The sequence below is a fragment of the Acipenser ruthenus genome, chromosome 6, assembly GCF_902713425.1.
Source record: "Acipenser ruthenus chromosome 6, fAciRut3.2 maternal haplotype, whole genome shotgun sequence".
NCBI lineage: Eukaryota > Metazoa > Chordata > Actinopteri > Acipenseriformes > Acipenseridae > Acipenser > Acipenser ruthenus.
This window is the reverse complement of record NC_081194.1, coordinates 43,977,695-44,000,824: the sequence shown is the minus strand read 5'-3', so window position 1 is coordinate 44,000,824 and position 23,130 is coordinate 43,977,695. Positions and strand designations below refer to the sequence as shown.

Sequence of the window (23,130 nt, the reverse complement as noted above, 5' to 3'; positions counted from 1 at the left end):
TGGGTGAGACGTAGTTGTAAGTGACTCTGCAGCTGATGCATAGCTCACACACCCTAGTCTCTGTAAGTCGCCTTGGATAAAGGCGTCTGCTAAATAAACAAATAATATAACTGTCCAGCAGGTGGTGCAGATAACACGCTATACCTGTACCTTAAAGAGTAAGTACCAGGGCTCTGAAAAATATTGCGTTACTCGTCCCCACGTGTTAAATAACGTATCTGTTATTTTCCTTTTCATTGTTAACATCCTGACAACCTTTTACACTTATAACTTTAAAGTCTATTTCAAAGCTCTTTTCAAAATGTCTGCTCTAGTGCACTGATAGTGTAAGGATTATTGCTCACATTGTCAAACAGGTAACACAGCAAGAACGATTCTTGATGTGGTATGGAACTCTTTAAAATAGCTGACAAAATAGCTCCACACATTTTCTCAGCCATGTACATCCATTCACTACATAGGTCTAAAATGTGTAGTTTTGAAATGAACATATTTTTAAGCAAACATGTACAGTATTTTCATTTTAAATAATGACATCTGGCAGTACACTAGGTTTAGAAAATCTGTTTGCAAGCCATGTCTTGCACTTTTTATTGGTCAATTCACCTGTAGAGTGAAATTGTTCCCGCTTTAGGGCCTTCTTATCTGTCAGTAACCAACCAGCTGCTTCCTCTAATGACAGACCTGCTTTACAGAAGTTAGATTACGTGACTCTGAAGACACTGCTTGGTGAACTTCCATTACAGTAGCTTTACTGATTAAATACCTGCATTCGATGTTTGGCATCTGGTGCTTATGTTCATGTCGTAATGTTCTGAAGTCATCTTGAGTGGTTACGTCCCGTTAACATTCTGAATTGCTTGATATTAGTTTTATTTTATATTAAAGGCCCTATTTTGACTAAGACAAAAGGCATATTTTCGGAGATGAATAAAACAATAAAATGGTATGGTATCGGAAGTGTGTTGCAACATTGCTGCAGTAAATTTGTATGAAGCTAAGTTGTATCAAAGGTTGGTGGGCTGTGAAAAAATGTTATTCGCCAAAACAAACTAACAGACATCATGAAAGAAAAAAATAGTCAAGGTTGTATTTTTCACATAACATATAAAATCTAAATCTGTGAAAATCATGATCATCTTTAAGTTTTGTATTACTGATCATTTTATATTTGAATATATACTGCCACAGAGTGGTTCAAAATAACTGTTGACGGAGTGTCCTCATCTGGTTAAGGTGGGGCCCTCACATTTCTTATCTCTGAAAAGTTTCAGTTAAATTCAAAGACAAACTCAAAGAATACTGGGATTGGTTGGTTTTCACTGCACCTTGTACCCTTGCTATCACCACATCCTAACACTGGAAAAACAAGCCTGACTGGTTTCAGAACCCTAGCAGCTAGGGTGTGGCATTCGTGCTGTATTAGATAATGATTGTCACACAGTAATGTTTTCCAAAGTGATCTCTTAAAACTTGTTGCATTAAAAAAGCACTATCTTTGTATAAATTATATAAAATTAATTTAATAAAATTCTTCTATACAATGGTTGAACTTTTCTGCAATGGTTTTTTGTCATCACAATCAAACCAAGTGGCTAGAAATATAGCCCAAGTTTACTGATTCAGTTTAAATCATTCGTATGCCACTAACATTGCACTGTTACATTGTGCCTGTTGTATGGTTTGATATTTTCTAAATCCACCTTACTGGGCACTGCAGAGGAATACCTCAGAGAAATAACAAACTAGGGCAGCAGTGTGGAGTAGTGGTTAGGGCTCTGGACTCTTGACCAGAGGGTTGTGGGTTCAATCCCAGGTGGGGGACACTGCTGCTGTACCCTTGAGCAAGGTACTTTACCTAGATTGCTCCAGTAAAAACAAAAATGTGTAAAAAAATAATGTAATTGTATGTAAAAAAATAATGTGATATCTTGTAACAATTGTAAGTCACCCTGGATAAGGGTGTCTGCTAAGAAATAAATAATAATAACAGTCCTAAATAAATTCATAATACTGTAATAGAACAACAGTGTTTTTTGGCCATATCTTTATTAGGCTCATCTACAAATATGTATAGAAAATATACTAGTTTTCAAGATGACGAAGCTCCCTTCTTAAGACTTTGAACGTTAAGAAAGTTCCTTTTGCAGGTCAGTTCAGCTTCAGAAAAAAAAAAAAAAACTCATAAGATAGGTATTTGGAAAATGACATTCTCTAACTTTATCATACCTTCAGACCTTTGTGGTCTGGAAAGTCTAATATATGTGACCTAAACTGCCAAAACATGACACTTCAAACAGTAACCTTTTATTTACTGCAGTTTGTATCTCTTTTTCTGAGTTAATATTGTACTGTAAACTACTACATTGTACTAGTACACTATTTCTTCCTTATACTGTATTGTAGGTTTTTATTCATAGTCATGTTACAGCTTATGAACATTATAAACCAGCTGTACTGTTAAATTCACAATACTGTGGATATTGTCCACACTGAGACGTGAGGTAAACTAGGGCACTGGCAGTCCAGGTCTTTTATCAGTTTACCTCGTGGAGCCCCAGCACCCGTAAGCCTAGGTTTCATAGAGACAAAACGGAGTAGCCTGTGCTAGGATAATAAAATCAAATAAAAAAATCTGAATGAAAACAATGAGCATATTTCTCTGTCATACCATAACAAAAGTTATAAATTAGTCAGATTTATCAAAGTCTTTGCATCATTTTGTGAAAGTAAAATACAACTAATAGGATCCCAGAGCAACAGCAAAGGCAAATTTTCAAAATAAAAATCATGCACTTTGGAGTATGGTAAATATCTTTATAAATTTGGACTCGTATACAGCAGTTGACCTTTTAGTGCCATGTGTCCATGATTGTCTATATTTTGTATTGCTTTCCATTAAAGAACCCTTCCATTTATCACGGCTCCCATCTGTCTCCCTTGTGAACACAGAGTAAGGCAAGACAAGAGCGGGTACAAGTTTAAACAGGTATTATTTGTACAATCAACAAGCATATTTACACAGTAAAACTCTTTATACACTTTTTTCTACTTGATAAAACTAACAGTGTTTTCTTAAGAAATTCCTGATCCACCAAGCTAAAAGTTTTGCTTAATTAAAGTCTATTATTCAAATATATTCCTGTTAGTAGCCCAGAAACATCATGTTTTTAAGGGTTTTCTTGTTTTGGTTCATGGAACCATTCCTAGAACCAGCAGTAGGATTATCAATAGATATCTCAAAGACTGATGTTTCTTTGGAAATTCCAAAAGGTTCCAATAGAGACTCTATTGTGAAGCAAGTGCAAAGGCACATTTTTTGATAGGAATAAAACAATTGTAACAGCTATGTTAATAACTGTTCTGTTTATTGTTAGTTTTAGACCATTACAAGTATTGTATTCCTCTCATTAAATTTCCCCTAACCTTTCCCTTGGCCCAGATCCAATTGTCTAGATTTTGCTCCAGTTCTAAGCAATGTTAACATTGAAAACATTGTAAGAAACAACAGGAGTTCATGTAGAATTGTTACCACTAATTATCATTATCACTAATATTTAACAGGTTTAGATAAGCCCCAATTACAATAGCTTTAATGGACGCCCTTTATTGGTTTAAAGTACTTTAAGTTCAACAAACACCTTTTCTGTGTGAAAGAGTTCAAATCTGTCCCTGGCAACTGAATATTCTAGTCTGGAGCCAACACCCAGTGACTCACTCTGAATACTACCCTTAATACCATAGTTGCAGTTGCTATGTTGCCTTGTCTTGTAATAACTTGCTTGTCTAGGTTACTCAATAACATTTGCCCATATATGTGCTTGCAAAATGCATACCTAATTTGGAGCCTATTGCTCTGCCATCATTCTGTTTGTAACTTCTATTTCCAAATGTAAAATAACTATTTTCTAAAACTATCTTGGTCATATTTAATATTTCCTCTGTAGGTATCATGTTCTGATCTACTCTATTTTCCAGTGCCTCTTTACATGCTTCTAAAGTTTCATGCCTGGGAACACAAGGGTACAGGGATTTTACATCCATGCAAAATCAAATGGTATTCTCTGGAAGTTTAACCTTTATGTTATTAAGCTTTTTCAGAAAATGTGTTGATAACTAGGTAAGCTTTCAAAATATGGCTGCAGCTGTGTCACAAGGCTGGCTTGTAGTGACACGTCAGACCCGGAAGAAACACACAGACAGACGGTGGTGATGAATGAAACTGAGACGCAATGGTAGCGTTCAGAAGGTTTATTGCAAAATAAAAAGGTTTTAAACACAAAACAGGATACGGCACTTACGCCAAAATAAATATATAAACAAAACGAACAGACACTGACACACAGGGACAAACACTAAACAAACATGTACCACGTAGCAATTGTTCACTATTAATTTATCTCCTCCTCACTCTCTCCCGTTCCTTCGCCCTGAACACCCAACCCCGAGTGAATGAAATGTGCATCTATTTATACTGTTGTGCTGGGATTCAATTACTAATTAATTATTCACTTGAATCCCAGCACGTGAATTAATTATGTGCAACCTCGTGCGCGCATATTACTTACTTTAAATGCACGTGCAATGATGTGCAATCCCGTGCCTAAATACAATTATAAGTTTTTAAATACACGTGAAACACAGACCCGTTTATATCCCGTGTACCAATGACTATACACCAACATTAACACACGCAACATACAACACAGAAATGCACACAGGGGCGGGGCACATTGCCACAAGCTGCCTTTCAGCTATTTCCGCAATAACATATGTTGGGTTATCAATTGTGCTGACAATCATTCGCATTGGGTGCTTTTCTTTGTGCATTTTTTGGTTAACTCTAACTAAACCTGTTCTTGAATTTTGCGGAAGCATGTCATTTTTGTATTATTTCGATATAAACCCATTTTTATATAATCTATCTGCAAAAATTCTCACTTTTATGAGAAAATTCTCACTTCCTTTATTTGCGGGCCCAGATGGTATTGGCTGGGAAGGAGACTCAGAGGCAAGGAAGCTGTAGTTTAAACCCTGCCGCGCGGTTTAATAAACAAAAAAATCAATCAAAAAGTTGAACTAAACACTACTGCTCACAGAGCAAAAGTAAAAGGTCAAACTAAAACAAATCTTGTACACAATGAACTATTACAAAATAACCGACTCAAGGGCCCAAACAAAAGGTTTAAACAAAATCCCCAAAACATAGGCTAGGCATTAGCCGTCACTAGAATTTTTCCAAAAAATAAACAGAGCACAAACAAACAAACAAACAAACAAACAAACAAACAAACAAACAAACACCCAAAAACTCCTCCACCCCACAAAGGATTTTTTCCCTTTTTTATACCATGTGGCCTATTGAATGCACCCCAGCTGTGCTGAAGCAGGAGAGTATTATTAGGAGAGACTCCTAATAATAAGTGCAAGTTAGTTCTGTTCAGCTATCTAATGTTTTGTTCTGTGCATATTATTTTTACTTTTAAATGTATGCTATAAAAGTCTGTGTAATACTTTTATGTGCTGCGTTTTCTATGGTTTATTTGAGACAATTTTAAAATGTGTGTAAGATCTTTATCTTTACAAGGTATAGCTCCGCTGTGCCCAAATGTTATTTCAATTAGAATGTTGGTAACCATGGTTTTGTTGCATGTTGAGTATGATGAAGGGGTTTCACTAAATGAGACGTTTCTCAGCGGCATTGTGACAGGGTGGACGAGTGGTGACGTCAGGCCAGAAGCCGGAAGAAAAAACTGACACCAGGTAGTACTGCAGTTAAAGACGTGGCATGCGCCGTTTATTTAAATACAAAAATAAAATAAATATTTAAACAAAAAGACTGTGCTCACAGAGCGAAAATAAAAAGGTAAACAAATCTCGAACCCAAAACCGAATAGGTCAGGCTGGGCAGATTGCTGTCACTGTTCCTATTCTTCATTTTTAAATAAATTTTGCTCTTGCTCTTGCTCGTTCCTCCTCTGAACACCCACCCGGAACATGGAGAGCTGCAGGCTTTTTATACCGTGGCCGAGGGGTTTAACTAGCTGGCAATTATTTTATTAACCCTCGGCCACAATCTGCGCAAGTTTTTTTAATTACTGTGGATGGGGCTACCCATCCACGCTACTAAACAATACAATACATAAATACAAAAACAATACCGACTGCGCTTCGCCGTCATATAAATAAACAAATCATAAAACAAAAACAAAATAACACAAATGAGACACAGAGGCGGCGGGGGAGACCGTTCTAAAATAAAATAAACACACAGTGCTTCTTGCCCTGTTACAGGCATAAAAAGTCTTTTTTTTAAAGCATAAAGGTCGATTTCACACATTCTCTGCTTGGATTGAAAAATAAAGATAAAAAACTGTAAATTCTTTACAAAATAAATGTCGATATTAATTGTCGATTTGGCAAAAAAATATAAATTGAATAGTAGCAAGCCTACTTATGATACTAACATCCTCTATTAATTCCTTCATTCTTAGCTAAATTTAGTTTACCTTTACTTCTTAGGCCTGTTACTGTTTCATGTCTAACAACTTCAATATACATAAGAACATAAGAATATAATAACATAAGAAAGTTTACAAACGAGAGGAGCCCATTCAGCCTATCTTGCTCGTTTGGCTGTTAGTAGCTTATTGATCCCAGAATCTCAACAAGCAGCTTCTTGAAGGATCCCAGGCTGTCAGCTTCAACATTACTGGGGAGTTGGTTCCATACCCTCACAATTCTCTGTATATATTGCAAGCAGCAGCAATTATGTGTAAATAAACAACATGTATTTTTATTTAAATTATAAAAACATGATTACTGTTATGTATATTGTATTTACTACATGTGAATGTTTTATTCCATTTATATGGATTACTTGTAAAATAGAATTTTCAATCAAATATAAACTAGTAGCTATGATGACGTCACCAGTAAATTATGCAAATTGGTACCATCAAAGGTTCAAACCTTCCTTCGGCAATGTGTTCCGAACCTTCGAAGGTCAAAATGTACCATTCTTTACAGCCCTACTATATATATATGAACAGCTCGCTTCAGGTCCTGCTACAACATTTCGATGGGGTTTAGGTCCGGACTTTGACTAGGCCATTCTAAAATGCGGAATTTCTTCTTCTGCAGCCATTCTTTTGTAGATCTGCTTGTATGTTTAGAATGATTGTCTTACTGCATGACCCACTTTCGGTTCAACTTCAGCTCACAGACAGATGGCCTGACAGTCTCCTCTAGAATCTTTTGATACAATGCAGAAGTCATGGTTGTGTCAATGATGGCAAGCTGTACAGGTCCTGAGGCAGCAAAGCAGCCCCAAACCATCACACTCCCACCACCATGCTTGACGGTTGGGATGAGGTTCTTCTATTCGAACACAGTGTTGGTTTTCGCCAAACATAACGTTTCTCATTGAGGCCAAAAAGTTCTACCTTTGACTCGTCTGTCCAGAGAACATTGTTCCAGAAATCTTGTGGATCATCTATGTGCTCTTTGGCAAACTTTAGACAGGCAGCAATGTTCTTTTTAGAGAGCAGTGTTTTTCTCCTGGCTATCCTTCCATGAACACCATTCTTGTTCAGTCTTTTTCTGATAGTTGAGTCATGAACACTCACATTAACCAAGGCGAGAGTGGCCTGCAGATCCTTGGATGTTACTCTGAGGTTCTTTGTGACTTCCGTGATGATTTTCAGGTTTGTTCTTAGAGAGATTTTGGTAGGACGACCGCTCCAGGGCAGAGTAACTGTGGTCTTGAACTTTCTCCATTTGTAGACTATCTGTCTGACAGTGGATTGGTGGAGCCCCAAATCCTTAGAAATTGTTTTGTAACCCTTTCTAGACTGATGAGCATCAATAACTGTTTTTCTGAGATCCTCAGAGATTTCTTTTGATCATGGCATGACGTGTTTCCACAAACCTGTATGGTGAAGACCAAACTCACAAAGTTTCTGATCTTTATATAGGATGGGGCCTGGCAAACTTACCCCTGAAGATCTACTTAATTATTTAAACACCTGATTCTAATTATCCCCTTAATTTAGCTGATATAACCAGGGGTTCACTTACTTTTTCACATACCCTGAATCTTAATTACTTATTGTTTGTCTAATTCATACATCATTTTGTTTCAAAAGACATGGAATTGGTTAATATAAACCCTATTGGATATTTAAGAAAATAATGGTTTTGATTCAAGGAGTGGAAAGAAACGTAAGTACCTGTTAATACCTGTTTGCCTGTGATTACCGACCTTGGATTGTTTGACTACCCGACTTGTTGCCTGAACCTGAACTTTGCTGAGAACCCGTAACATGTACCAAACCCTGCCTGTGTTTTGACCTGCCTTTGGATTGTGGAAAATAAATATATCAGGTGCTGCCCTGATTTATACTGTATTACTGTGTTATGTAGAACTTTGTTTACGGATCTCTGCTACTGTCTGATCGATCAACAATTACAGACGAGAGAAATACAAACCGATGTCTCCAAAATATGATCCCACAGGATGATGTGGTGTCATTCTTAATCATTTTTGAACGTACGGCCGAGCAGGAGAAGTGGCCCAAAGAAGAATGGGCCGGGCTGCTAGCACCATATCTTTCCGGTGAATCCCAAAAAGCATATTTTGACCTGAATTTTGCTGAATCACAAAACTATGAAAAATTGAAAGTTGAAATTATGCATCAGTTGGGGGTTACTGATGCAGTACGAGTGCTCCGCTTTCACAAATAGATTTACAACTCTGAACAACCACCCAGGTCCCAAATGTTTGACCTGATCAACTTGACCAGGAAATGGCTGCGGCCTAAGGAATGAACGACGGCAGAGATTGTGGAACTGATAGTGCTTGATCAGTTCCAGCGGAAACTCCCTAAGGAAGTACGATGCTGGGTGGGGCAGAACAACTCGAAGACTGCAGATCAGTTGGTGGCCTTGGTCAAATGATACTTCATGGCGGCATCAATCGACCAACCACAGGATCCCGGAACGTCTGTGTGAACAGGATGTGAGTGGTGTAAAATACAAGTGAAAGTCCAGACCAGAATTCTCCCAAAAAGTCTGTGTTTATTTTAGAAAACACTAATAATAATAATAATAATAATAATAATAATAATAATAATAATAATAAACCACCCCTCTACCAGCGATGGTATCGGGGGGAACACGCCTGATAAACAAATAATAATAACACTCCTGTGACCTCAATCCTCCGTGCACGAAACTGTGGTCTTTCTCCGGGGTCGTGGTGAGTGCTGGAGCTGTGCTGTGTTGTGCTGTGAGGGACGTGCTCCGGGTCTTAGTGCTGGCTCCGCGGCTGCAGCTCCCGACTCTCACTCCTCCTCTGTCAGAGACAAAACGAAACAATAACAAAACACAGGCTCTGGCTGGATACCGTCATCAGCGCAAGGGGGCCGTACTAACGTAGCTGCTTCCCCTTTGTACCCAGAACCTCCTCCTTGCAAGCAACCCGTTGCCATGGTTTCTCCAATAGGGGCCACCCTGCAGCTGATTGCAATGGAATCCTTCCAGGTATGTGCAACTACGCTATCCCCCTAATATGGTCACCTTCCGGTTTCCGCCTACTGTCAAGGCAGTCCATCTAGGAGGAAGCATACGATCAACCTTACCCGGCACCTTTTTTGGTCGGGAGGGAGATTTACAGTTCGAATTCTTTCTCTCTGTCACAGTCTGCCACCCGGCTCAACCGTCCTACCTGGTGGTGTAAAAGAACAGTCGGCTACCGTGGGGTGAGAGAGTGCTGGGGGACAGCCGGGAGGTGAAAACAGGAGCAGAGGAAGATGGAATCCCCCCCCCATGGCATGTGTGACTTGTTTTATATGTCACACATGCCATAGGGGGCACGTGTGACATTTAAAAAAGCATATGGACTGCAATGTGAGTGAAAAAGAGGATGATGCTGTGTATTATGTGTATCCTGTTGTAGTTACTGCTGTAAATAATGGCAAATTGAATCATCCACATGTATGTCCAGTTGAAGTAGAGGGGAAAGAGGTGAGGTGAGCCCTGCTTGATTCAGGAAGTATGTTGACATTGGTAGCGGCAACCTTAGTGTCCACCTCCAAACTGGATAAAGGCCAAAAAAACAGGAACTTTAACTAAGCATACAGTAGTAACACTGTACTTACCATGTAGTCATAAAGTATTCCCTTATGCAAGTTTACCACGGTATTTTTGCACTTTTACCGTGCTTTTTCCATGGTATTACCATGTATTAACCATAATTTACTCTGGTTTACCATGTTTATTAATATGCTTTAACATACCTCACTGTTCTTTACATTGCTTTCCTATCCTTTACCATGCTTTCACTGTGCTTTATTGCACTTTGCTATGCTTTTACTATGGTAAACTTTCATAAGGGTTAGCTTACCAGTTTGTTTGCATGGCATGAGAGAGACCCAGCAATGAGCGATGGCAACAGGCCTTACTCTCAGGCCCTGTCACCGTGTCATAGTTTACCTTCCCAAATGGCTAATTTAAAACTAGCATAATAAGTACAGGCCTAATTAGCGGTTTTCTATACCCTTTGTTGCTTAATTAAACTTTTAATTGTTAATCCTTGTGAACAAATAAAAGTGAAAAACACTGTTACTATACCAGGAATTAGAGCCCTTTTCAGAGCTTCCCTTTGGAGGAAACATTGAACTCTGCCAGTGCATCCTATTTTGAAGCCAGAACAAAGGTAACATTTTCTGACAGGAATAAAACAACAGTATGAAACTAATGAGAAACAACTTAACTGTAGGAAGGAGCAGTTCAGTTATTGTTCTGAGAAGTTTCATACCATTCAAATTATTTTATTTCTCTCTCAAAGTGCTTTGTGTCACGACCCTGTGTCACCTGGCTTTCAGTAAAGCAGGATGATACAGAATTTAATAAGTGGGGCACACAGGAAAGAAAGTCTCTCTATCAAGCCAAGAAAGCATAGGGGACTCTAATAGGTGTGGACCAACAGGAAGGATGCACCATAATATGGTACTGTACCCTCATAGACTGTATTACAAATGGAATATGCACTAATAAGGAGTGATATGGAAATGTTAGAAGAGGTAATAGGAAAATTGATTATAAAAGCTGTGGAACTGCAGCTTGAAATACAAATTATTGTTTCTAATGTGGCTGGGGTGTCCAATGGGGAATCACTCTATCAAAGAGCAATTTGTAACCAGATGTAATTAGATGTTAGACAGCATTCTGAAAGACATCATTCCGTTGAAGGCACATGGATTCTGAGTTTTAGGAGGTGATGATGACTAAACAGAAAGTAATACAGTGCTCCCTCGCTATAACGCAGGTCTCGGGGGACACACAATATGAGCGTTATAACCGAAGAGCGTTATAAACGGGGAAGTGGGTGGGGGGGCGCCGCGGGACACATAAAACACACATCTGACTAAAATACAAAATAAAATAACTCCCTCTCTATAATGCACATATAGCAAAGCAAAAATGTAGCTTTCTGTGAATTAACCATGCATAAAGCACCATGTAATCAATGCTATATTTTTTACAAAAAAAAAAGGTAACATTCCCACTCATGGATAATTTTAATTAGCAGTTTTTGAACTATAAATAGCCTGGTTAAATGGCGGTCGGGAGTTCAGTTAAAAGCGACAAAGAAGCAAACCAAGTGTGAGAAGGAGAGCGGGTCGGGAGAGGGGAAGAGGGAATGGCCTCGCCCCAGGTTCGGATGCCGGAGCAGGGCTGAAGCGTTTCATCTCCCGGAGAAAGCCACAGCTCCTCTCACAGCAAAAAAGTAAATACATTAGGAAAGATAACCACATAATAGGCCTAATATTTATTTAGTTATAAAACGAATGCTGACTAAGATGTCTGTGTTATAATGTGCCAGCGAAGATCTTCTTCAGTTCAGATACTGTATCAAAAGGGAGACACAGAAACGGAAGTTAGACTGAGAAGTTGTTTACAGTTTGAACAACACCGGTACTGTATTTACTGTAGAAATATTGCATGAATCACTAGTATAAGGAATTGGGGGACATGGTTTGAACTAAGGAAAACAATTCTCCTAAATCAGCTGTTTAATTGAGGTTTTAACATTATATTTTTCATACACTCCATGAACATACATGGAGTTCGATGGTTTTTTTTACTCAGAAGGATGGCCATAAACAACCCATTCCTTTCCAGGGGTACTTGATTATTGCACTATCCTTATTTGTGGAATAACACTCCATGAACGTCCATCTTGTATCCTGTATTTCTCTCATCTTCCAAAAAGTTACTGATTGTAATACCTACATTTTTAGGACATTACAGGGGCAATATTCATAGTGAGGAAATTTGAAAAAACTTGAAGCATACTGATGAACATCGAAGAGTAGGAATAAACTACAATAAAGGAGAAGGCTGCTCCATCCTTACATGTTGACTGAATTATCACACATACATTTCCTTATGATTAGATAAAGTTTCATACTTAGATCACAGCAATCCCTTCTGTTAATGGTTCATTAATAATAACCTATTAATAAATTTTAAAAAAAAATTAAAAATCCAGCTAAAACAGATCAGCAAACATCAGATGCCTGGTTTGGGTTAAATTTGTTTGAAGGCCCTTTAAAAATGTTATCTTATTACTGAAGTCAGGTTTTATTTAATGTAACCTTTTTTCTTAGTTTATATATAGGATAATATACAGTATATTAACTAACATTTTGTAAAATGTTTTATTCAGCTAGTTTTTAGCAGTAAATAAACCTTTAAAAACTTTGCATAAAATGATACTTGCCTATAAAATTATATTTTAACATACAATTGTAATACAAAAAATAATACAATACACACTGGTAATCTATTGTAGTAGCATTACACCATTTAGTAACATTGTACTACAGTATCGGGACCACTGTGTAATATGCGTTCCAAATCCATTGTGTTGTACATGAAGTGCTGTAAATGGTTTAATGGCTCTGTGGTTGCTTGTGTTTGGTTACTGTAGCCAACGCCCGTTTTTCACAGCCTCTTTAAACCTCTCTGTCTGGGAACCAGGACAATCTTAAGAAAATAGCCAATGGGTGTGTACACTGAGAATAATCTCCTTTAATAAATCTGAATGAAAAAAAATACAGTAACTAACGTTTCACAACTTTAACAACCCAATAAGAAGTAGTGTAGCGGAAGATCTTGTAAGCAAATGGTGGAAACTAAATAAACGCTAAATAAATTATTATTGATTCCTATCTGTCAGGGCTTAAAAAAACTATTTGAACTAAACCTGTGTAACACAGTAATATATATATATATATATATATATATATATATATATATATATATATATATTATTCTGTTCAGACACAGACCTAAATGGGTGTGACACGAGGAATGGTGTGTAATCCAAATTCGTCTTAATGAGAACTGACTATACCTATGACTGAATCTTCAGTATATATACTTGTACTGGGTATACTTAAAGTATATACAGGGGTTCTCATAAGTCAGGCATTATAATATTAGTTGTATCTCTATTTATTTCAGGTATGAATTGTATGCAAAGACTTTCGTATTAACTATTTATATGAATTCAAATAATTTTGATGTGTGGTGCAGATTGTCAACAGGTGGCTGCCCGGTTTTACAGAGAACATACTAATCGTCATAATATATGATATTTTCTATGATGCCTGACTAAAGGGACATCCTATGTTAATAAATGTGAACGTTTTTCTATTAATAATAATAATAATAATAATAATAATAATAATAATAATAATAATAATGTTAGCTTATGAAGGTTATGAAACTGGAAGGTCAACAATTAATTCCTAGAGCTAGACTGGCACATGAATTAGATTTATTTGTAACCATTGGGTGTTGTTCAGGGAGTTGGAGCAAGGGCTCCTCCCTAGTTATCCCAGCCAATCTATCAATTATCCTCCCTATTTAAGCCCTGGGTCGAAAACTCACTCATTTGCTGTTTCTTTTTTGCGTTTGTTAATTGTCACACAGCGCTGCAGACCACACCTGTCGTTTTCATTTGTGCCGTCTGTGTTTGCTTATGTGTCACCAGGCTTTAACTTACATTGTTACATTTTTGTGTGCTGTGGTTGTGAGAAACCTTTTATAGAAGCGGTTCGCCCTAGTTTCTTTTATATGCGTTTGTTTGGGGGCCTCTGCCTCTCTCAGATTCACTTGCCTCTTATGCTCCGCTGTGCTCTGTGTTTCGTTGTGCTCTTACTTGTTTGTACAATCCTGAGCCTGCCGCATTGGCCCCGCTGACCCATTCAAGGCTCCAGAATTAGTAGTAACACATTCATTCTCACTAAAATATTATTACATTACCGTCACGACTGGTTCTGTCTACATTAATTATGGCAGCATGTATTTATGACATCTTCTTGTTCTGGCTTCCAATACTTCTCTGTGCAATTTTGGTAATAAATTATCTTACAAAATTAGAAATTGAAGAAAAGTCCATTTCTTTTGTTGTCTATCCAATGCTTTGTTTACCTCCATCCTCTAAGTGGGCTCCAATAATGGCGTCTGTAGTGATACACGCATTGTACCATAGGTAAGCACGATTGAACCATGGGATTGATTGTCCTATCCTTTTTATTATCACCATATCAAGTCGAGCTGTTGCCAGTTTCTGTGAAATTCTCAAGTTATGTTTCTTACAGATTTTGATGATGACAGTTATTGTATATAATATATATATTTTTTCTGTTTTTATTATTTATTTCTTAGCAGATGCCCTTATCCAGGGCGACTTGCAATTGTTACAAGATATCACATTATTTTATTTTACATACAATTACTTTATTTTTTTTTTGCACATTATTTTTACATACAATTACCCATTTATACAGTTGGGTTTTTACTGGCGCAATCTAGGTAAAGTACCTTGCTCAAGGGTACAGCAGCAATGTCCCCCACCTGGGATTGAACCCACAACCCTCCAGTCAAGAGTCCAGATCCCTAACCACTACTCCACACTGCTGCTTTGTGCTTTTGCCATGGATAATAATAATAAAATATTTATTTTTATATAGTGCCTTTCATAGTGGACCACCATCACAAAGCGCTTTACATAGACTGTGGACTGTGCATTATATGCAGAGTCACTTACAATAGGACATTGATTTAACATCTTATCCACAGGATGGAGCACAAGGAGGTTAAGTGACTTGCTCAGGTTCACACAGTGAGCCAGTCAGTGGCAGCGGTGGGATTTAAACCAGGGACCTTCTGGTTACAAGCCATGGACTTTAACCAATGGACCACACTGCCTCCTGCAATTATCCCCCCCCCCCCCCCCCCCCCCATTCCGTTGTATAGGCATTAACCAGTACCTTATCAAATATCAGATATCAGCCTCTCTCTGATATTCATTCGGCCAAATAGAATATTGCTAGTATGCCCTGAGTGGGGTCAATCTCACCGCCGGCACCACCAGAGGGTTTTTTTCTCTCCGCTAAGCGGTGAGATTAGTCCTTAATTATATATATTTTTTTAAATATGGGGGCGTAGCTATGGTACACAAAATCATCGACCCGGAAGGGAAACGATGTGGCAAATCCTGTGTTTATTGTTTCAGGACTGAACCCCTGGGTTAAATTGAGTAGTACACAGCCTGGTGTACTACCATTCATTATTATTATCTGTTGTCAAGTGACTTTTGGATTATAAATAAAACACCATTGCACCTGGATTATCGATGTCTTTCTGTTATTGATCACATCACTCCTAAACCTGAACACTGTAAACCACATTGCCACAGGGTGGCATTTTCTTTTCTTTTGAATCTACAGAAGTATCAAATTAAAGTGCTTAAAACAGCACCAGATTTTGAAGTGAGCACAAAGTTTGTAAAAATAATGGTGTTCCTTTCAGAAAAATACGTGAGCATACTTTGAACTCTCTTCAACCTAAAACCCACTAGATCTCCTACATACATATTAGTTTAAGTTCAAGGATCAGGCAGGCCATTTCTGCTGCAATAAAAAATGATTTGCACCATTGTAACTGAAAGTAGAATAGTTACAAAACGTGTAAAAAAAACAACACTTAAAGATGCACTTCAAATTCAGTAAATTAAATAAATTCACGTCTAGTTGTGTGACATTAACAACTGTGTTTTTTTTTTTCCTTCAAAAAAGGGAAAATGTAGATTGTAACCCAGATTATGTACATTTGCATATGCATTAGTAATGATGGTGTGTGCTGCATACCACAGGTAACATTTCGTAGTATGAACCTATTTACTGCATTTGTTACTTGTTCAATATTTCGTAGGATTAAAATGCATGGCCATGTATTAACAGCAGTTTAATAGCAACAATGAGCTTTGGTATTAGGCTCTGAACATTGTGTTCCACACCCATTTCTGACAATCATTACCTTGCCCAAAAACACAGATGAAGTCAGCAAAGACCTCGCCCTTTAGTAAATCTCTGTTTAATCAAGTGCTGCCTACATATTTTCATGTGAACAAAAAATTACAGCTATAGCCAAAAGTTTTGCATCCCCCTATAGAATTAACTCATTTTGATTCATAACGTGTAATGAAACCTGCTGAATAATATTACGCGAATATATTGAATTACATACTGCTTTATAGTTTCGCACATACTTAACAAATAAACTATAAATAGACAAATGTGACATGAAATACGGTACTACATTATGGCTTCTGGTAAACTTTTGCAATATCATTTTGTAGTTTCTTTGATTACATGCTAAATAAAATATCTAAATTATGTTCATATAGTTGTTTTTTTTTGTTTTGTTTGTTTGTTTATTTATTGTCTCAATCCTAAAATTCTAGGTGATGCAAAACTTTTGGCCTTAGCTGTAGTTTACTGTATATAAAGGATAAAGGATGACTTTCCATTTTAAGAGTATATAAATTAGACCTGCCTGGATTCTGCGAGTCTGCGATTGCAGAAAAAATCACGGAATTTGCTTTTTCTCGCGGAATTTTCAATTTTTTGCAAAAAACTAATAAATAAATAAACTGAAACATTTGCTCCCTACTATCACTGTACATGTCACTAGTGCGCATACATGCTGTTTGTATAGTGAGAAGTGTGGAGTGGTTTCAGTGCGATCTTTATTGAGTTCAGCCATTGAGAGACTCCTAAGGCCATCGGTGGGCTCGGTAAACAAATATAAATTAGCACCGAATATAACGGCAAGTGACAGGGCATAAATGCAAAATGCAAATGCAGTATTTCCGGTAACTCACCGTCATAGATTCTGTTAAAACGGCAGACCATGACAACTACCATGGATAGACAAACAGTGGCTACTGAAGAACGAAATAAGGTAAGATTATTATTATTATTATTATTATTATTATTATTATTATTATTATTATTATTATTATTATTATTATTATTATTTTACAAAAGGATTTCATAGTTCAAAGCAAAGCGCTGTTCTGCTACTCCTATGAAAGGTCAGAGAAAAACAATTAGGACCTTGCTTGTACTCCCTAAGTTGCAGGTCCTGAAAGATGTAATTATAATTATATATGGAAATACACGTTTTTTGTACATGGTGTAGTAAAATGAATGCGCAAAAAGGAAGTGGGCAGCGAACTATATTAGATATTATCCGGTTACTTGGGATGACGTAACATTTTTGTGAAAATCCTTTTTTTTTTTTTAAATCGTTACTTTCCCGTTTCTTTTTGTGCTTTATGATGGTAGCACTTTCACAGTGTGGCCTTTGTCAAACTCAAGAAACACAAATGCTGCTAGTTTATCAGACAATCAGTGTCGCCTGTCACTGTTTCCAAATTATTTCTGTGTGTATAAATAGGATAAGGGCGTCTGCTAAGAAATAAATAAATAAATAAATAAATAAATAAATAAATAAATAAAATGTGCTGTCTTGATGTGGATACGTTACAACATTTTGGTGAACAACACGTTTATAAAAATACCTTGTTACATTTGTACAAAAATGCTCAAAGCCTCGTACAGATTTGTAAAATGTACCAATGCTAATTTAAATCCCAATCTTATTCTACTAGGCAAATGTTATTATTACTAATGTGATTAAATATAGTCATATGTTTTGGCCATAATTTATTTTTTAAGAATTGCTATGTTTTGTGTATATTTAAAAAATGGAATCCGATAGTCAGTGCTGTAAGAGTTTTTGTTTTTTTGTTTGTTTGTTTGTTTTTAAGTTAACGCTCTTTGCTTTATTGTATTTTTTTTCTTCATTTTTGATTTCCATAAAATATGGCCAACATGTTCGTTCTGTGTTTTTTTTTTCAGATTTTAGTAATGTGATTTAATAATAAAAAAATAAATAATAACTGTGACTTACTTTTGCTTATTTATGTATACTCATTAAAGACCACCATACACGGGGCGATTTTTGGCGCCGGCGATATATCGTCAGTGATTTATCGTGAGAACCTTACAAACACTACAAACTACTGCACTTGCTCAGTTACAGATCACGCATGCGCAAATCATTTTTGCGGCTGAATACAGCGACCGCCCATTTGAAACATGGTACATTATGATTTTATTGAACTTATTGATTTAATTATGTATTGATAAAGATGTTTATTAAATGTACATTATGTTCAGATTGTTTCTATAGTAAAATATAGCCAATGTTTTATGTTGGACTACTCGACTGCTAATAAAAACACATTTAACACATTGTTATAAAGTTGTTTCTGATTATTTTTGTAAATACAATTGAAATCATGCGAATGTTGCTAGCCTACTACTGTGGAGAACAAAAAAAAGTCCTACCAGAATTGTGTCGTTTTAACCCTCCTATTAGGTTTCGGGCCTATAGTTTCCAAAATGCTTAAATGCTATTTTTCTTTTCATTTTCTGAACTTAGACACAGAAAACAGAACCTTTGAGATGTTTATTTTTTTTAAGAACAGGCCATGTATACAAATAAGATGTTTCGGGTCACTGTGACCCATGGCATTTATCTATGTAGATTTGTGTTCAGGAATAAAACAAACTTCTTTCATTTGTTATTTTATTATTCTTATATTTGTATTATTATTTCTGGAAATGCCTGCACCTGTCTGGTGATATTTATAAATAAAAAAACAAACAATTTATATCTACAAGGCAGAGCCTAATTTTCTCTGTCAGTATTGCAACAGCATCTCACTGGTAAAGACATTCCAAAATGAGGAACTCCCAGGTTGGCAGTCAAATAAGTTTTATCACAGCTCCTGGACTAAAATAGTATTATAAAAGAGTAAAACCTTTGCAAATAAAAACAGTTAATCAATTTAAGGCTGTTTAAATTAGTTTGAAATTGCATCAGGTCAATATGACCCAAAACATAACAGATGTACCTAAATTCTGAACATAATAGGAGGGTTAACTTATTGTGAAAGACATATATATATATATTATATATATATTATAGCGTCAGGTCCCACAGGTCTTATGAATGGTAAGTTTTGGTGCTGCATTGAACTGTGGGGGGGGGGGGGGGGGGGATCTGCTCTTTCCCGCCTGATGACTCAATATAAGCTGCAGCCTGCGTGCTGTTGGGGGAGAGTGTGCTGAGAGAGTGACAGCAGCAAGAGCTAAGATGCATTTTTTTAACATGGCGAAAACCAGCAACATTTTTTACACCTCCATTGACTCTCCATAGACATTTTTGCAGAGTTCTCTGTATATACCACAATGCTTTGCGCGCAGTGAGACGGAAGTCTCCATTGAAAATCAGCGCAGTCGAGTATCTTGTTAAATAGAATATCTTTTGAAACGCCCTTCTAATAAACTGCAATATTATTGGCTGAAGCAGTTTTGAGTGAGGCTGGATTTTCATTGGTTAAAATATTAGCGTGTGCTCCCATTGGCTAGAAAGGTTGCAGTGTTTTTGGCACAGTGCGAGATTGACAGTTGGAAGTTTGTCTGTTTGTTGGGAAGTGTGCAGGGAAGTTCATCTGGTTGATTGAAAATTTGCAGATCCGTACAGCCTTTCATATTAATGAATTGACAAATTAATTAATTAAGAATTAACAAATATGTTTATGAATTACTGTATCAATTGACGAATTTATGGACGAATTGCTGGACAAATTGACAAATTCATGAATTGACAAACAAATTGACAAATTAAAGGCTGGATAGTTTTGGCACAAATGGCGCTCCATATGAAGCAACGCCACTTATAAGCGCCAATCCATTTCTACAAAACAACGCCACTTATAAGCGCCAATCCAATTCAGCAATAAACGGCCTTTCCAGCGCCAAAGAAATCCCTTGTTGCAGTGTCTGTTTCTTCCCGCTGAACCCATGGCAAGCCGCCGCCACTATATATATATATATATATATATATATATGTATAACCAGCCTGTGTGTACAAATCAGTGAGTAGAATCCTGAGTGTTTATTGGTGGCTGTGAAGTGTCAATCAATAAACCCTGTCCAGCTGATGATGAGTTTTCTTTTTTTAAATTAAAATAAGCCAATTGTCACACCAGGAACCTATGACGTACAACAGTACATATACTTGAATTTGATTTTAGTGCAGGGGGAAAGTAGCCTACATAAAGGAGAGTAGATTTTACGCTGGGTACTAAACACTTTACACATCTGTGAAACATCTAGGTACCTGTTTATATGACATTATATTTAAAATATTTTCTCTCTGTTTAGGTATTTGGTAGTGTTAACAACAAAAAACTACAAATTAACACTAGAACTGCCAAGGCCGTCAATTTGGCGGTGTTCACTTTTAAAATTGAAATTACTCTGCGTGTGTGAAAGACACGCAGTTGTCCATTCTTGACTTTTACTAAATGCATGTAGACACTGCTAAGATTGCAAGTATCATTGCTTGGTTTAGAAGCTTGGTTTAGACTACAATATACTACAAAGTCAAATGAATGTAGTACTGGGGGGGGCGGGGGGGGGGGGGGGGGGGGACATACTAATCCTTCCCCGGGGCCCATGACGGCTCTCGGCAGCCCTGTGTGCTTTTGAGGTCTGTACAGGTATATAAACCCATTTTATTTTTTATTTTGTGTTACTTATTTACAGAGTTTCTGTCTTCAAAAACATTGTGTACAGAAGTAAAATGCAAAGCGGGTATGCGCTAAAGATACTGTATCGACCCCCGTGCCAGCCAGCAAACATGGCACATATACCGCATTTCAGCTTCTTATTCGCTTACAGCAAATGTAACACAAATTGAATAAGTAACTGGGGTATTTTGGGGGTTAAATCACTCTGGGCCACTGATTGCAAAGTTGATTCTCACAGAGGGGAATCCGTCTATGTCACCAAACAAATTAATATTGTTTAGGAGCTGCCACTCTCTACATATCCACAGAGAAATTAGCAGCCCAACGTGATTTAACCCCTTAAATACACTGTTACTTATTCAACTATAATACATACATTGGCATGTGTGCCATGTGAGCCAGCTGTTTTGACCCTGAAATCAGTGCTGGGCTGAGCAAAAAAGAAATGAATATTGATTAGGAGGTGCCCCTCTATGAATATCCACAGAGACATTTTCAGCGCAACCTGATTTTAACCCCTTAAATACACTGTTACTTATTCAATTATAATACATACATTGGCATGTGTGCCATGTGAGCCAGCTGTTTTGACCCTGAAATCAGTATTGGGCTGAGAAAAAAAGAAATCAATATTGTTTAGGAGCTGCCCCTCTATAAATAACCACAGAGATATTTTCAGCCCAATGTGATTTTAGCCCCTTAAATACACTGTTACTTATTCAATTACAATACATTGGCATGTGTGCCATGTGTGCCAGCTGTTTCAACCCTGAAATCAGTGTTGGGCTGAGCAAAAAATAAATTGATATTTTTATTTAGGAGCTGCCCCTGTATAAATATCCACAGAGAAATTAGCAGCCCAACATGATTTAACCTCTTACATACAAAGCAAATCATTCAGTTTGGAGCAGATCAAAGTCTGAATAAGAAACGACAAATAAGAAACAAGCGAATAAGAAGCCAACAGTTTATGTTACCGTATTTCAATTATGTCTGTATGAAAGCAGTTTTGTCCAAATGTTTGTTTTTTATTTACATAGTTTGTTTGCATATACATGCTTTTTTATGTCTATAGGCTACATAAACATTTATGTTCAAATTTCTATTCGTTATTTCATTCGTACATTTTTGTACAATCATAATATACCAGTATATAGAAGCATTTCTGTTCCAAAGTTGTTGGGTTTTTTTGTTTTGTTTTACGCACTGCGTATAGCCTATATGCGCGTTTTAGGACTGTATAGGTATATAAATCCAATTTTGTCTTACTTATTTACAGAGTTACGGTTGTATAGTATATAATATAGCTGTATATGCAGTCATTTCTGTTTAAATGTCTGTTTATAGTTTGTATGAGGAGTAAAAACGTAATTTTCTGTTTAAGAAATCGCAAAAATCATTCATGCAATGTGTAGATAACCCCACTGGATAGCTTCCATTTAGTAACATTTTGAGAGACTTTGCTCTTAGTTGTATTTTAAGTTAAAACTGCATATGATTTTAGATAGATATGTAGGAAACATATTTTAAAGTGTGTTTATTTTGTTTTTACATTCAGTGTGACGTGTTTGGGATGGGCCCATCTAGACTGCATTTCCAAGCAAGAAGAATCAGAGGACTTCAAGAAAGAAAAAAATCACTACACCTGTAATAAGTGCTGCTAGAGTTCAGTCTAGGGGTGTGCCAAATCTCTAGTATATACAAAAATGATGTATAGTTGTAGATATTTGTTAAATTATAAATGTTGTTGTTTCTCTTTTTTGTCCACATTCTATTATAGCACACTGTGCACATGCAGTGTATAAAAGAGTATTTTAAATTGAAACACACTGTGCAGGTACCTCTGAAACACCCATCAGTTACTTTTTGACAGCAGTAGAAACATGTGCATGCATGAGAAATTGTTTCAATACAAATGTACCACTTTTTGACAAAATCATCAGAAACTGGTATGTGCATGAAAATTGTTTAAATATAAAAGTACCCATTTTTGACAGCAGTAAAACACTTATCAGAAACTTATGCACATAAAAATGTTTCAAATATACATTTATTTTTGTGTCACCTTATCCTTAAAGTAAATATTTTTCTTTATAAACATA

The 23,130-nt window shown here is 36.7% G+C and overlaps 1 long non-coding RNA gene across 1 annotated transcript; it reads left to right on the top strand.

The window, feature by feature from the left end:
• Positions 1 to 16,759: 16,759 nt before the first annotated feature.
• On the top strand, positions 16,760 to 23,130 carry LOC117410438 (uncharacterized). Its single transcript, XR_004545688.3, has 2 exons — positions 16,760 to 17,322; positions 22,587 to 23,130. It is a non-coding gene; the product is annotated as an uncharacterized LOC117410438 (long non-coding RNA).